This window comes from Electrophorus electricus, chromosome 1 (genome assembly GCF_041902795.1).
Source record: "Electrophorus electricus isolate QZ-2024a chromosome 1, ASM4190279v1, whole genome shotgun sequence".
Lineage (NCBI taxonomy): Eukaryota > Metazoa > Chordata > Actinopteri > Gymnotiformes > Gymnotidae > Electrophorus > Electrophorus electricus.
Genome location: NC_137497.1, coordinates 11013721 through 11024788, shown reverse-complemented (window position 1 = coordinate 11024788; position 11068 = coordinate 11013721). Strand labels below are relative to the sequence as shown.

Here is an 11068-nt window from a genome sequence, read left to right as displayed (position 1 = left end):
TGGCTGGTCTGGATGGGCAGGTTGTGTTCCCCGAGTCTGTACTTTGTCAACGTGTTTCTGTGTTTAATGTCATTCACTTTGTACAGGTAGTCTGCTACAGTGTACTGACATTTTAGGGTCAGATAACAGTGCATTTTGCTTTGAGCTTGTGTTTGTGTGTTCCAACGGGTTTTCTGTAGTGTTATCATTTGGTTTGGTCTGATTGTTTGTATTTCAGACTGGTCCTGGTCTGCTACAGTGTTAGTGTTTGTTAATGAACTCAGTGTCAGGGCCAGCTGTGTGAGGGGATTCTTTTGTCTGCTCATATCTTGGCACTGCAGGGCTTTATAGTGGTACCAGTAGTAGTGAGCATTTTTTAAGTATAGCCAATATTCAATAATCCTTTTTTGAATTTGAAATAATAGTGTAAATTGGCCTAATTCAGCTGTATAGGCATTATTTGTTGTTTTCCTGTGCACTTTCAGGATATTTTTACAGAATTCAGAGTGCATAATTTCAGCTGGGTGTTTGTTCCATTATGAGTAGCCCTCACACTTCACAACCATATAGCAGAATTGGTTGTATAATAGACTGGAATATTTTGAGCCACATTTAAATTGGTATTTGAATGTGAATTTGACGTTTGATTGCATAGAATGCCCTGCTTGCTTTCTCTCTCAGTTGACTGGCTGCTGGATTGAAGTTTCCAGTTGAAATAATCTTTAATCCTGAGTAATTATAATTTGTACAGGTTTCTAGCGTTTGTGTCCATAATGTGAAACTTGTGTGGTGTGTTTGCTTGAGATCTGGCTCTTTTTGGAAAATGATGCTTTTGGTCTTTTTCAGGAATTTTATACTTCTGTGTTTAATCATTTCATTTCAAATGCCATCAGACACACTTGCTTTTTTTTTGGTTTTAAGAATAGAAATTTGATTTCTAAGTTCCTGCTCAGTAATGGGTGAGTCCAAGGGATTCTAGAAGTCTTTTATTGGTAGTTCTAATATATTAAATTTTTCAGTTATATGCTTTTGTTCAGGTCTTGTATTTTTGAGTAATTGATTGTAAAGAGATTTAATATGTGTTATCCAATATGTGTTTTGAAAAGCCAATTCTTCTTATTTAGATTTATTGAGAGTGTTCAAGAAATGTGTCTAAAAGTGTTTGAATTTCTTGAGAGTTGATTGCTTTCTGGAACTCCTCTGTGCTGTTTTGGGCCCATCTGTATCGTCTCCTGATATTAAACAGCTGACTGGTCAGTGTGGGTGCAGCACTGTTAGTCTCTGTCCTACTAATGAACACAGTGATTTGGCTGTGATCAGACAGAGAGGTTAGTAGCTTTACAGTGAATGTACTGAGAGAGAAAGGATCTAAATCTGTTATCATGTAATCCACTGTATTGCCAAGAGGTGAGCAAAAGGTGGATCTCCCCAAAGAGTCGCCTCATAACCTACTGTTGACAATGTACAGACCCAGATTTTGTCAGAGCTGCAGGAGGTCTTTTCCATTCCTGTTTACCTGTGTGTCAGAATGATATCAGGAAAGAAACATTTCCTTGTATTAACAGCCCTGTGGACCTCGAGAAATGTGTACTTTGAAAATGATCAGAACATTCTTGGCAAATACAAAACATGCAAAAGGGGTTCGGGTAGAAGAGGACTTTCCAGATCTGGCAGGATTTATACAGTCTTTTCAGTGTTTGAGAAGCAATTTATAGGAGGAAGGTTTTACTGATCTAAACCTGCAACTTAACGATGAAGGTAAGAAGATTGCTTAATTTTTGTGTCACTTTTTTGTTTAGATTTAATGTTCATTTTCAAAATGAGTGTGTGCGGTGTGGCAACACTTAATGGGGCCGGGGATGTGAATAAAAGAACACAGTTTTTTCAGTTAATCAAATTTAAAGGAAATAATGTAGATTTTGCTCTATAGTGATAGACAGAATGAAGCAGACTGGCCGAGAGAGTGAGAAGGTAAAGCCTTCCTTAGTCACAACAGTACCATGTCTGGGGGCGTGGCTGTGTCATGTCTGGGGGCGTGGCTCTGCCCCTTCCCAACAGCTGGGTTCCACTATTTGTAGTGGAGGATATTGATGCTCTTAAAGTAAAAAAAAAACAAAAAACGAAACTAGCTGACCTGCTTGGGGTAAAGGTACAGGGGGCCCTGGTATGTTCTCCTTTTCAGAACATGACACAGATGTACTCTCTGTCCAAGTTTTTCTTTGGTGTAGAGCATAAACATGGTCAGAGCAGATGGATACATGCCTTGAAGTCTGGTACTGTACTCTCAGATCCTGTGGAGATTTGAAGAAGAGCAGCACAGTTTAAACTACGCTGTATACCAGCGAATATAGATCATACCAGGAGTTGGAAAATATTTACTTAGATGGTTCCCCTCAGGTAGAAGAAGAGGCTGTATTGGGTCTCGAGGGGCCAATGTCCCTGGTGGAGTTGCAGGTTCCCCTTCAGAGCATGGAGGGTGGGAAAGCCCCAGGTATTGATGGACTGCCAGTGGAGTTTTACAAATCCTTCTGGTCTGTGGGTGGAAAGGATGTGCTGAACAATGACAGTCTCACAAAAGGAAGCACTCTTTATTTGTGGGTATAATTACACACAGAAGAAGAAAGCACAATGTCAACTTCTGAATTTAATAAGTTGGCAGTGTGGCTCAGTAGGAAGTGTTTGAGGGTCAGAGTGACAGTAGTATTGTAAAGGTGGTGAAGAGTCGTATAATGTTAGATTTTACGTTTTATTCTGCTATGAATGATATGACTACTTTTGAAAATATTTGGGGTTACAGTGATGTTTTGTGAAAGATGAGGGAGTGGATTTTGGTGTTTCTTTAAATTTTCTTTTTCCTTTTTGAAATTGTATGGTGTGTTTGAATGTGCTTGTATATAATTGTTTAATAAAGTTTATTGAGAAATCTGAAAATTTCTCTCTGTCCTTCTCCATCTGGGTCCCCATAGGGCTCTCTCCTCTCTCTCTCTCTCTCTCTCTCTCTCTCTCTCTCTCTCTCTCTCTCTCTCTCTCTCTCTCTTTCTCTCCTCTTCTTCATCTTGAGTTCAGGTTTCCAAGCTGCTCTTTCTTTCTCTCTCGCTCTCTCTCTCTCTCTCTCTCTCTCTCTCTCTCTCTCTCTCTCTCTCTGTCTCCCCCTTCTCCATCTGGAGTCCAGGTCTCGGAAAGAGAGAGAGAGAGAGAGAGAGAGAGAGACAGAGAGAGACTCCAGACTGAGGGAGAGACAGTGGAACAGAGAGAGGGATGTGCGCACAGGCACCCAGACTCCGCATGGAAAGAGAAAGATGGAGAGAGAGAGATGGAGGGCCGCATGGCGACCCAGACTCCAGATGGAGTGAGAGAGAGAAATAGAGGGAGAGAGAGAAAGAGGGTGAGCCGCATAGGGACCCAAACTCCAGATGGAAGAGAGAGAGAGAGAGAGAGAGAGAGAGAGAGAGAGAGAGAGAGAGAGAGAGAGAGAGAGAGAGAGAGAGAGAGAGAGAGAAATGAGAGGGAGGGCCGTACAGGACTATGGATGTAGGGAGAGGGAGGGAGGAGACCAGAACTCCAGATGGAGAAGTGGAGACTCTCTCCCTCCATTCAGAGTCTGTCACAGTGTGACCCTCCTTCCCTCTCTCTCTCTCTCTCTCTCTCTCCCCCTCTCTCTCTCTCTCTCTCTCTCCCTCTCTCTCTCTCTCTCTCTCCCTCCCTCCATCAGGAGTCTGGGTCCCAGTGTGCATCTCCCTCTCTCTTGCCAAAGCTTTGATAAAGACATTAACACTAACAACAGATGACAACAACAATATTATAACCGCTTACAATATTAGTAACAACAACAATAATAATAGAACTACAACACACCCAATAATAATACCAATAATAATACCAATAATAATAATAATACCAATAATAATAATACCAATAATAATAATAATAATAATAATAATAATACCAATAATAATACCAATAATAATAATAATACCAATAATAATAATGCCAATAATAATAATAATAATAATAATAATAATAATAATGTCTCTGTGTCTCTGGTATCTGACTTGGTCCCTCACTGTCCCTCAGACTGTGGCAGGAGTCAATGTACAGCGCTGCCAGTGTGAATCTTTATGTTCACCAACAACATACGGCAGCTTCTCCTCATCAGGGAGATTTTTAAATACGTGGCTAATTTTTTTAAAGAATTTAGTTCTAATCTGTCTAAATGTTGTACATTCATTCAGAAAGTGCAGCTTTATCTGGGTCTTATAGTCCTGGCACTGCTGACACAGTCTCTGCTCTTCAGGTAAACAGGACTGTTTATGTCTGCTGGTCTCTATGGCCAGGCGGTGGTCACTGAGTCTGTACTTGGTCAGGGTGGACCTCAGTTTTGGATCAGACAGTGTTCTTAGGTAATCTGCCACACTGTACTTTTGATTTAGGGCCAGATAACATTTTGATTGAGTTTTCCAATAAGTGATGTTGTTTGTAATTCTGATTAGGTTTGCTGTTATTTTCTGGTCCTCAGCATGTGTAGCGATAGTGTGTGTTAGTGTAGTGTTACTGTGTTAATGCTGAACTGTATTTCCGGACCAGCTGAGTGAGGGCACTGTTCTCTTTGCTCAGCTCTTGGTACTCCAGACCTTTAGAATGATATGTTTGGAATTTAACTGCCCTTGTTTCTGTCTTTATTATTAATAGATCTCTGCCCAGCTCTGCCCCGTGTGCTTTGTTTGTGGTGTTCCTGTGCACCTTTAATGATGTTGCTCCACTTAAGAATACAATCATTAGGGACAAAAAATTAGTACCTTGGTATAATGAGCACATGCACAATTTAAATCAAAACACTCTCCTCACATGATGCAGAAAAGATGGTCCATGCATTTATTACATCAAGATTGGACTACTGTAATGCAGTAATATCTGGCGGTAACATTAAGCACTCCAAGTGGATACAAAAGAAAAGGTTTTTATTGGCTCCCAGTGCTCCAGTGCAAAAGAAAAAACACATCCCATCAAAAACATACAAAAATGTTCAAAAAAGGAAAGTTTAGCATTTACAAGGATAAAAGTCCAGCAATCATAAATTCTCCAATATCAATCAACTTCAAAACATCACTCTTGAATTTTCCCTTAAAAACTTAAATAAGGAAAAACAGCAAATGAGGTGATGTCACTTCCTGTCTTTGGGCAGGCATATTCTCCATAAGAGTCCCCTTTAACACACTACGGTTTCTTTTCCCTCCAAAACAACATGGAAGTCTCTCCACAAAAATAATCACAGGTATGTTATTTTTCTCTTAATCTACTTTTGTCTTACCTACTTCAATCAAATATACAGACTTTTCTGGCTAGATAAACATTATACTTAAACTCTAGTAACATATTATAAGAATAATATTTCATCTCAAATATTTACAATACATTTCTATAATACATTTCACTCATACTGTGTACAACATCTGTATCTGTGTCACTCCAACACTCAGAAAACAAAATGAAAAACCTTTCAGTTTCCAAAGATTTCCACCTTTAATGTGTAGATTTGTACAGAGTTTAACACAGTGAGGTTATGATTCCACAGCATGTGTAACTTGTAGAACAGTATTTATGTCATATGTACAGAAATCAACTGCAGCTCAGTCTATTATTTGAACATCATTTATTGTGTGTGTGTGTGTGTGTGAGAGAGAGGGAGAGGTTTAAAGTGTCTGTGTGAGTGTGTCTGTGTGAGTGTGTCTGTGTGAGTGTGTGTGTGTGAGTGTGTGTGTGTGTGTGTGTGTGTGTGTGTGTGTGGGTGTGTGTGTGTGAAAGAGAGTGAGAGGTATAGAGTGAATGACAGAGAGAGATGTGTAGCGTGTATGTGTGAGAAGTGTGTGTGTGTGTGTGTGTATGTGTATGAGAGAAAGATACAGGTGTATTTTGTGTGTGTGTGTGTGAGAGAGAGAGAGGTGTTTTGTGTGTGTGTGTGTGTGCATACGTTTGTGTAAGACACTTGTGTGTGTGTGTGTGTGTGTGTGCGTGCATACGTTTGTGTAAGAGACTTGTAGTGTGTGTGTGTGTGTGTCACAGAGATGTACTGTGTGTGTGTGTGTGAGAGAGGTGTGTGTTCGTGTGTGTGTATGACAGACAGGTGTAGTGTGTGTAAGAGACAGAGAAAGATGTGTAGCGTGTATGTGTGAGAACGAAGTGTAGTGTGTGTAAGAGTGTGTGTGAGAGAGGTGTGTGTGTATGTGTGTAAGAGAAAGATACAGGTGTATTTTGTAGTATTGTGTGTGTGTGTGTGTGTGTGTGTGTGTGTGTGAGAGAGAGAGAGAGGGGTGAGAGAGAGAGAGAGTGTGTGTGTGTCACAGAGATTTGTACTGTTTGTGTGTGTGAGAGAGGTGTGTGTGAGAGAGGTGTGTGTGAGAGAGGTGTGTGTGTGTGTGTGTGTGAGAGAGAGAGAGATGTACTGTGTGTTTGTGTGTGTGAGAGGTGTGTGCTTGTGTGTGTGTATGACAGAGAGACAGGTGTAGTGTGTATAAGAGACAGAGAAAGATGTGTACCGTGTATGTGTGAGAAAGAACTGTAGTGTGTGTGAGAGAGAGGTGTCTGTGTATGTGTGAGTGTGTGTGTGCATACATTTGCGTAAGAGACTTGTAGTGTGTGTGTGTGTGTGTGTGTGTGTGTGTGTGTGTGACACAGAGAGATCTACTGTGTGTTTGTGTGTGTGAGTGAGAGGTGTGTCTGTGTATGTGTGTGAGTGTGTGTGAGAGAGAAAGAGAGGTGGTGTGTGTGCGTTCGTGTGTGTGTGTGTGTGTGTGTGTGTGTGTGTGTGTGAGAGAGAGAGAGAGAGAGAGAGAGAGAGAGAGAGAGAGACAGGTATATTATGTGTGTGTGTGAGAGGCTGTGTGTGTGTGTATGTGAGAGACGTGTAGAGTGCATGTTTGTGTGTGAAAGACAGTATGTGTGTGTGCGTGTGAGAGAGAGAGGTGGATTGTGTATGCGTTTGTGTGAAAGAAGTGTATTATGTGTGTGTTACGGAGAGATGTACTGTGTGTTTGTGAGTGAGTGGTGTGTGTGAAAGAGTGAGGTATAGAGTGTATGACAGAGAGATGTGTAGCGTGTATGTGTGAGAAGGAAGTGTAGTGTGTGTAAGAGTGTGTGTGAGAGAGCTGTGTATGTGTGTGAGAAAGATACAGGTGTATTTTGTGGTATTTTGTGTGTGTGTCTGTGTGAGAGAGAGACACACACACACACAAGGGTGTAGTGTGTGTGTGTGTGTGTGTGTGTGTGTGTGTGTGTGTGCGCGCGCGCGCATGTGTGAAGAGAGAAGTGCAGAGTGTGTTTGTGTGTGAGAGAAAGAGCAAAGTGTGTGTGTGTGTGTGGCAGAGAGAAAGAGAGGTGTGTGTGTGTGTGTGTGTGTGTGTGTGTGGCAGAGAGAAAGAGAGAGGTGTGTGTGTATGTGTAAGAAAATGTGTGTATTATGATGTCCACTAGTTGTGTGTGTAGAGGAGTGTGTGTGAGAGATAGGGGTGTATTTTGTGTGAGTGTGTGTGTGTGCGTGCAAGAGAGGTGTAGAGTGCGAGTGTGTGTGTGAGAGAAAGAGCAAAGTGTGTGTGTGTGTGTGTGTGTGTGTGTGTGTGTGTGTGTGTGTGTGTGTGTGTGTATTTTATACTCAGCAGGCATGTGTGTATGATGTTCACCAGTTGTGTGTTTCCCTGCAGACTCAGGTGTTCCTCCAGGACACAGGAGGCTATTCTAGCTCACACACACACACACTGAGGAGTGAGACCACCAAAGCCCAAACCCTGCATAGAGGGGCTCAGTGAATGTGGAGTGGAGTGGAGTGTGTGTAAGTGTGTGAGTGTGTGTGTGTGAGAGGAGACGCTGTAGAAGGACAGAGTGCCGGCGGGCCAGTCCAGATACACTCCTACTCTGTTGGAGCTGGAGGGGGCAGAGATGGCAGTTTCCTTATTATTGTGACAGACAGTGTAACTGTTACTATAGCAGCTCAGCCTCCAGGACTTTAGATTACAGCCAAACTCACAGTCATCACTGCGTCCTTTCCTCCTGATTCCTTTATATGTCACTGATATATCAGCCCTCCCACTCCACTCAACCTCCCAGTAACAGCGTCCAGTCAGACTCTCTCTACACACAACCTGCTCCCAGTCATCAAATCTCTCTCGATGATCAGGATACGACTGCTGCTGCTTCACACGCGTCACCTTTCTGTTCCCCTCAGACAGAGAGAGACGTGTGTGTGCTGTGTTTGGGTCCAGTGTGAGATCACACGCATCTGCACACAAGAAGACACATTAGAGGAGAGATCACAAATACTGTGTGTGTGTGTGTGTGTGTGTGTGTGTGTGTGTGAGTGTGTGTGTGAGTGTGAGTGTGTGTACATTTACTTCTTACATTTTCTTAGTCCTGGTTTGATTCTCATCTCCCCTGCGCGCTCCACCCTAAAGAAACACACACACACACACACACACACACACACACACACACACACACACACACACACACACACACACACACACACACACACACACAGATAATAGTTCTGTCTCTCTCTCTCTCTCTTTCTCTCACACACACACACATACACACAGATAATAGTTCTGTCTCTCTCTCTCTCTCTCTCTCTCTCTCACACACACAGATAAAAGTTCTGTCTCTCTCTCTCACACACAGATAATAGTTCTGTCTCTCGCTCTCTCTCTCTCTCACACGGATAATAGTTCTGTCGCTCTCTCTCTCTCCCTCACACAGAGATAATAGTTCTGTTGCTCTCTCTCTCTCTCTCACACACACAGATAATAGTTCTGTCTCTCTCTCTCTCTCTCTCTCTCTCACACGGATAATAGTTCTGTCTCTCTCTCTCTCTCTCACACGGATAATAGTTCTGTCTCTCTCTCACACACACACGGATAATAGTTCTATCTCTCTCTCTCTCTCTCTCTCTCTCACACACACACACACAGATAATAGTTCTGTCTCTCGCTCTCTGTCTCTCTCACACGGATAATAGTTCTGTCACTCTCTCTCTCTCCCTCACACAGAGATAATAGTTATGTCGCTCTCTCTCTCTCTCTCTCACACACACAGATAATAGTTCTGTCTCTCTCTCTCTCTCTCTCACACGGATAATAGTTCTGTCTCTCTCTCTCTCTCTCACACGGATAATAGTTCTGTCTCACACACACACGGATAATAGTTCTATCTCTCTCTCTCTCTCTCTCTCACACACACACAGATAATAGTTCTGTCTCTCTCTCTCTCTCACACACAGAGATAATAGTTCTGTCGCTCTCTCTCTCTCACACGGATAATAGTTCTGTCTCTCTCTCTCTCACACACACACACAGATAATAGTTCTGTCTCTCTCTCTCTCTCTCTCTCTCTCTCTCACACGGAAAATAGTTCTGTCTCTCTCTCTCTCACACGGAAAATAGTTCTGTCTCTCTCTCTCTCTCTCTCTCTCTCACACGGAAAATAGTTCTGTCTCTCTCTCTCTCTCACACACAGATAATAGTTCTGTCGCTCTCTCTCTCTCTCTCACACACACTCAGAGATAATAGTTCTGTCTCTCTCTCTCTCTGTCTCAAAGATAATAGTTCTGTCTCTCTCTCACACACACACAGATAATAGTTCTCTCTCTCTCTCTCTCTCACACACGGATAATAGTTCTGTCTCTTTCTCTCTCTCTCTCACACACACACAGATAATAGTTCTGTCTCTCTCTCTATCTCTGGCTCACACAGATAATAGTTCTGTCTCTCTCTCTCTCTCTCTCTCTCTCTCTCACACACACACAGATAATAGTTCTGTCTCTCTCTCTCTCTCTCTCACACGGATAATAGTTCTGTCTCTCTCTCTCTCACACAGATAATAGTTCTGTCTCGCTCTCTCTCTCACACACAGATAATAGTTCAGTCTCTCTCTCACACACACACAGATAATAGTTCTGTCTCTCTCGCTCTCACACAGATAATAGTTCTGTCTCGCTCTCTCTCTCACACACAGATAATAGTTCAGTCTCTCTCTCACACACACACAGATAATAGTTCTGTCTCTCTCTCTCTCTCTCTCACACGGATAATAGTTCTGTCTCTCTCTCTCTCACACAGATAATAGTTCTGTCTCGCTCTCTCTCTCACACACAGATAATAGTTCAGTCTCTCTCTCTCTCTCACACGGATAATAGTTCTGTCTCTCTCTCTCTCACACAGATAATAGTTCTGTCTCGCTCTCTCTCTCACACACAGATAATAGTTCAGTCTCTCTCTCACACACACACAGATAATAGTTCTGTCTCTCTCGCTCTCTCTCACACGGAAAAAAGTTCTGTCTCTCTCTCTCTCACACGGAAAATAGTTCTGTCTCTCTCTCTCTCACACGGATAATAGTTCTGTCTCTCTCTCTCTCTCTCACACACACACACACACACAGACACACACACACACACACACACACACACACAGATAATAGTACTGTCTCTCTCTCTCTCTCTCTCACACACAGATAATAGTTCTGTCGCTCTCTCTCTCTCTCTCTCTCTCACACACACAGAGATAATAGTTCTGTCTCTCTCTCTCTCTCTGTCTCACAGATAATAGCTCTGTCACTCTCTCTCTCTCTCTGTCACACACAGATAATAGTTCTGTCTCTCTCTCTCTCACAAACACACAGATAATAGTTCTGTCTCTCTATCTCTCTCTCAGACGGATAATAGTTCTGTCTCTCTCTCTCTCTCACACAGATAATAGTTCTTTCTCTGTCTCTCTCTCTCTCTGACACACAGATAATAGTTCTGTCGCTCTCTCTCTCTCACAAACACACAGATAATAGTTCTGTCTCTCTCTCTCACACGGATAATAGTTCTGTCTCTCTCTCTCTCTCACACACAGATAATAGTTCTGTCGCTCTCTCTCTCTCTTTCACACACACACAGAGATAAAAGTTCTGTCTCTCTCTCTCTCTCTGTCTCACAGATAATAGTTCTGTCTCTCTCTCTCTCTCACACATACACACAGATAATAGTTCTGTCTCTCTCTCTCTCACACGGAAAATAGTTCTCTCTCTCTCTCTCTCTCTCTCACACACACACAGATAA

At 42.4% G+C, this 11068-nt stretch overlaps 1 pseudogene across 1 annotated transcript in view; it reads right to left on the bottom strand.

Annotated features, from left to right (window-relative positions):
* Positions 1 to 7440: 7440 nt before the first annotated feature.
* LOC145657052 (NLR family CARD domain-containing protein 3-like) overlaps positions 7441 to 11068 on the bottom strand; it is a 29333-nt pseudogene continuing 25705 nt past the window's right edge. Inside the window, exons 9-10 of the transcript XR_014122877.1 lie at positions 8368 to 8414; positions 7441 to 8248 (exon numbers count right to left, since the gene is read on the bottom strand). The product of XR_014122877.1 is annotated as an NLR family CARD domain-containing protein 3-like (transcript). The remainder of the gene's footprint in view (positions 8249 to 8367; positions 8415 to 11068) is intronic.